This window comes from Gallus gallus, chromosome 1 (assembly GCF_016699485.2).
Source record: "Gallus gallus isolate bGalGal1 chromosome 1, bGalGal1.mat.broiler.GRCg7b, whole genome shotgun sequence".
In the NCBI taxonomy this organism is placed as follows: domain Eukaryota; kingdom Metazoa; phylum Chordata; class Aves; order Galliformes; family Phasianidae; genus Gallus; species Gallus gallus.
In genome coordinates this window covers 107,937,495-107,943,494 of record NC_052532.1, presented here as the reverse complement: position 1 = coordinate 107,943,494, position 6,000 = coordinate 107,937,495, and positions in this window count along the sequence as shown.

The following is a 6,000-nucleotide window of genomic DNA, read 5'->3' as shown; positions in this document are numbered from 1 at the left end:
ATGAGTGTCTTCAGTCTTTCCATGTCCTTGCCAGTGTGGGGAGTCTTGCACCAAAGGATGCATCACTCTGTGTTTGTGTAAAAGACTAGTCCAGGGTCACTCTTCTGATGGGAACAGCCCAGTTGCCCTCTGACTGGGGACACCAGACACACAGATGAACTTGCCTACTCCGTGAATTTCATCAGCCCATCCCTTTATTTTTGGTGTGTGCTTTGTTTCTATACTTCATGTGCTTATTAATCTCAATTGTCAAATCAACTGCTGAAAGCAGGACAGTCAGCTGGCTACATGCCTTGTACCACTTGCCAGTCTGGTCCCAGTTGTCCTTCTGCTCTCATTGCCCAGTACTCACCAGGGCAATCCATCCTTGCAGGGCTGAGACCTCCTGGTTCTGGTATTTGAAACATGTTCTCTTGTTCTTCAGAACCAAATGTAAATGCTCATTTCATTGCTTCCTTTCTTTCATATTTCCATGGGATTTTCAAATTCTGTATTTCAAGAGCAGACAATGCCCAGCAGGGACTAAATTCATACCTGTTTGTAACAATCCCCAAAATCTCTTACAGACATGTATATGGTACTTCTGATGGATGATAGGATGAATCTCCACAGGTTCAAAATATATACATATACATGCTACTTTACAACATGCATTAGAAGTCTGTGAGGCTCAGCTTTTCATTTTTATAGAAGTTGTAGATGTTTGTGAAGACAAAGTGATTCAGAGTGAAATTCAAGCCTCAGTCTAACTTTTTGGCTGTAACCCCTGACGTCACAAGCTCCACTCCCACTTGTCCAAGCTCAGCACAGAAGACCTATTTTTCTCTAATGAAAAATAACAAGCAAGCATGGTTTCTGGTTCATGGGAAATCTTGTGAAAGTTTTGATTTAATTTCATTTTGTTCCTATTTCCCAGAAACTGGGAATTTACTTCTTAAAAATACTGAAGCACGCTGTTTACTAATGAAATAAATAACAGCAGCTGGGGAGTCCAGGATGGTGCCAATTTCACAAGGAGCTGCCAGGACAACAGGGATCTGTGGCTCTGTAGCAGGCAGGGAGCCTGGGAACAATCAAAGCCCTGGCTTTACCTTGAAAGCAAAGAATTTCCAGATTGCCAGCTATAGGAGAAAAAACTCTAAACAGACCTGGCTCTTTGTGGAGGAGATTGGGGTTTGATGAAGTGTGTAGTAGTCCTGGTCATAGTGTCACAGAATTGTAGAATCATAGAACTATCAAGGTTGGAAATACCACTAAGGATCTAGACCAACCATTAGCCCATCACCACCATACCATTAAGAAGTCCCTAACTGCCCCAGGTGCTCCTGAAGGCCAAGTCACACACCTGGTCTGAGCTCACCTTCCCTTGCCTTGGTCACCACAGTCTGCCAGGGCTGCATGTCTGTAATGGGAAATATCCTTCTGGGGCATGGCACTGGGTGTCCCTCATCTGTGCTATTTCCAGCAAACATCTTTGGACTCTGTGGTCCAGGAGAATGTGTTATCCATGCTACCCATGAGGTTAGCTCTGTTCTAACCTCAGGGCAGGATGCAGGAACATTTTCTTACCAACACTCAGTGTAGTGTAGCTTGTGACATTGTACAAATACAGCTAAGCAAAGCCTGTGACAAATTTCCACCTCATTTTTCTCCCTCACCTCTCTTTTGCTTTAATTATAACACTTTGAGAGGGCAGGGGACATTTCCCACTCCAATCAGTGCCCTTATTTCGGCTTTGGAAAAGCTTTTTGTTAACCAATTGTATGAGTTAGTCTCCGTCCTTGAGGCCTTGGAGTAATCAAGAGCAAATCCCTCTTTATAAAAACCCTGAGCTAAAATCTCCTATTGTTTTATCGGAGTTGTGTTACCCTCCGTAATCTAACACTGTAACAAGCTTTATCCACCCAAACTCAACCTGCAGTTCTAGCTAAAGACATTTTTCTGCTTTGATTGGCTTATTATTATTTTAACAGCCCATCTTGCATGTTAGTATGTTATCAAAGTTTGCCTCTGCTTCTCTGAGAGTTATTAATAAGAAGGCTAATGGGTATGCTGACAGACAAAGAATAAACCCTTGTCATGCTCTGTTTCTCTGAAAAGTTGCAATTTGAATCATATTTTGTTATGACTTTTCTCCCTGTGTCTGGTAGCCCAAGGTTTAGCAGCAGTAAGGCCAACCTACTTTAAGTCTCGCTTCTCGCTCTGGTTTCTTCGGCTGAATACTTGCTAATTTTTAACATTGGTGTGTGCCAATATCCCACACAAATGTGAGTCAGGTAATTTGAAGTGTCCCCTATACTCATGCCAAGTATTAAAACTGGCTCTGCAATATTTTAAGAAATTTTAAAGTTTTATAGCAACGCCTTCTTAAAGCTACTAGGGGATTTTACATTCATTTTGGAGGGTTGAGAATGCAACACGCTTGGGGCCAACCAACACAGACCAGACCTCCATCATTAACATGAATTTACACAGAATACATACCAAGCATCATTTGATGTAATGATAAATGATTTAAAAGTAGGTAATGGAAAGCAAACCTGCAATTCAATTTGTGGCCACTATCGCGCAGAAAATTTGTTGCGTTTCAACCATTCCCTTCTCGTCATTCCCGTAGCTCTCTTTAGCCTGTGCTGTGTTTCATATCTGTCCTTAATATCCAACACTTCCAAACAGATCCACTGCAGCACAGAGAACAGCGTTGCTCACAGCCCCCTTTTAATTATGTGCATGGGCGTTAGCATGTGTTGGTAAACTGTCATGATACAGACATGGTGGCAACGCCTGACTCCTGTAGGGGGATGCAGCTCTGCTTTGCTCCTGCCCCACTCAGCTCGACTGTAGCAGGTTAACACCCCAGGGGCCGCCTTGGGTGCGACATGATGGGTGTCTGGGAATGAGCTGTGTGGGGATGGATTCCGGGAGAGGAGATAAAAATAATTGGAAATGTTTCTCTTTGCCATGAAACATTGGACGTTTACATGAGTTATGAGCAGCCAATATGTCTTGTTCTCAAGAGAGGCAGGTAGGAAACAGGTTTATAGCTGGCAAGATAAGCCTTCTCCTAGAAGTTGTTGTTGACTAATACATCTAGAAACAGCCCTCGGTTTTCAAAGCCTTGGGGATTGTCCAGTGAACCAGAAAAAAATTACATCAAAACATAAAAGCTGGCACTTTTTCAACGCAGCCAGGTTGAAAAGTGAAGGGAACCAATCAGGAGGGACCATTATAAAATACTGTCATTGGAATTAAATAGATGATAACTTGTGAGACGGGGAAGTTTCCCCAGATAGAGCTTGGCTACGTGCCTGCTCCAGTTAAGTGCTTTCTGACGGTAAGGCGACAGCAGACAGAAACTGGGACTTTCAAAGGAGGTTTATCTCCCCTTGTTCCAGTCTCATTCTCTAATTGGTCTGGACTCTGGACCATTAAAAGAGTTGCCAGATGCTACTGGACTGAGAATATGAGTAACTGACACAGTTAATGATCTTGAGTAGGCTTATTACAGGGGGGATGAATTCTTTATTTCATGGGGAATGTAAATGAACTTTGCCATAGGCATTAATTGCATTTAATTCCATGCTAGAGTCTATTCATCCACCAACATCTTGGATAAAAGCCCAAAAGTAAATGTGATTCTGAAAGTATTTCTTGTGATCAAATACTTCAGATACAAAGAATTGAAAGTACTTTTGGAACATTGCTTTGAACAATATTCTTCTTCTTTTTTTTTTAATGTTAAATTAAAATAATCTGCCTCCATAAGGGTAGAAATTGGCAAGCAAAAACACGTAGGAGTACAGATGGGTGCAATATTTTTATTTTGTGCTTCAGATGATACCATATGCCGAGCCTTAGGAGGTGCTTTGTTGCCAGTAAGGTACAAATAGACATTTACAAAAGGTGAAACCAAAGGCTGTCTTCTTGCCATGTTTTCCAGCAGCATGCTCTAGTGAAATATCAGGCTGTCCTGAGAGAAACAGCAACTTCTCATCTTTGAAATTCAGATTTCACTTTCTGTCACTGTGTTTTCTCTTGAATTACTTTGTCTGTGATCCCTCAAGGTAACTATGAACAGGATGCTCTGTTCTAGCTGAGGAAGTAAGTGGGCGATACTTTTGAAGGTGGGCAATATCACTCGCTGCTGATGTTCAAGAACAGAGCAGAAGACTGAGCAATATCTTCTATTGATTGGTAATCATGCAATTAAGTATAAGATATTCACCTTTGATGGTGAGCCCCTAGGCGGCACATACAGTGCTGCATTTCAAAGCAGTCTCTGATCTGCTAGCATAGAAAGGCTGCTCACAAAACAGGGTGGTTAGGAGGATCTTTGGGGCCAGCGTGCTTATTCATCTTCACCCTAAGAGAAGCTGCAGACAGCTGAGCTGTTTCCATAACACTTACCTTCATCTCACTAGAGTTTACATACCTTGTCATTTTATGAGGTTTATTTGTAGCATCTCTGTTGTTGCCAAGGCGGCAACGATGGCAGACTTTGGGAAGGTGGGAGGCCTACAGTTTAGTGCGTCTTGACCAGCAGCACACATCCCCTAAAGACAAAACCCAACTCGTGACCTGCTTCAGCCTGAGCTGGAGCTCACCCCCCCACTCCCCCACCTGCTGTTCTGCCCTGTGACCATACTGGGCACCCACAGGAGGATGTAAGAGAATCGTAGAATCACAGAGCCGTAGGATGGCTGGGGTTGGAAGGGATGTCAAAGATGATGTAGTTCCAACCCTGTGCTGTATGGGCAGGGCTGCCCCTGAACCACAGAGCGCTTCTCCCTGATGACCCACAGCTCAGCGTATGCAGGTCTCAATTTCTGCTCCTGCTTGCTTCAGGAATTTGCTTCAGTGCTGAGCCCCTTTGCTGCCAGGAGGAGCTGCCAAGCCCTAAGCAGCACAGTTTCTGACACAGTACCCCATTGCTCCATGGATAACACTGGCTGAGAGAGGCACTTCCGTTTTGGAATTGTGAGGCTTTAGTACTTGTTTCCACTCATTTTTTTTTACGAATTCCCAAAACTCCCACACCCTGTGTGACTACTTTAATTGCTGTTAATACAGGGCAGGAAACAAAGCTGTGACTGGGCTGAGAAGTATTTTCTATCAGCGATATATTTTTGGTCAGAGGGTTCTTTGCTTTTGAAATATATGTGCTATTTTACCAGATTTGTTGATTTACTGCAGTTTGCTTTTTCACAGGCTTTAGTAAAAAAAAGTAATAGAAAACCAATAAACAAATTCTAACTTCCAAGTTCTCATGTCAGTGAAGGGGCTGAAACACCAAAGGTGTATGGCAAGGCTCACAGTGTTTATTAAACATGAAACAATCTCATCCTAGCCTCTGTTTCATAACACTGAACTTCTGTGTTTCTTCTTCAGATTGATAACTCCTATTTCTAACTAGCTCTGGGCTGCATTAAATCATCACTTAATCAAAGTAATTAATTTGTTTTCGTAGCAAACAGATTTTTTTCCTTCATCTTCAGTATTTCTTCAGTTTGCTGGAATGTTAATATTGTGTGTCTTCAGTTTATTAACAGGTTATCTGTAGACAGACCTAGCATGGAAATAAAGAAGTTAGAACTGTAGTTAAAATATCTTTACCCTGAATTATCACAGAAAGCATTCAGAAGCTGAAGAGAAGCAGTGCTATTTACTGAAATGTGACTTATTAAAACCCGTAAAAATGCCAGGCCAACCAGATGATTAGAGGGGGACCTGAGCTGTCATGATTTTCTTGGCAGTATCACAGTTAGTAATTAGGAAGGATATACTATTCACTGTGATATTACTCCGCAACTGGAGATAATAGAGTATTTCCACAGTTCGCCATCTGAATGCTGTGTCCAGGAAACCACACTAGGTGGTTGGACTGGTGCCAGTGGGATGCAGTGATTCAGGCAGCCCAGTGCCAGTGACCAGAAGGAGCTGATGCTGAGTGCTCCCATATGTGGCTTGGTGGAGGGGCATAAATGTCAGGGTAGTCACGCC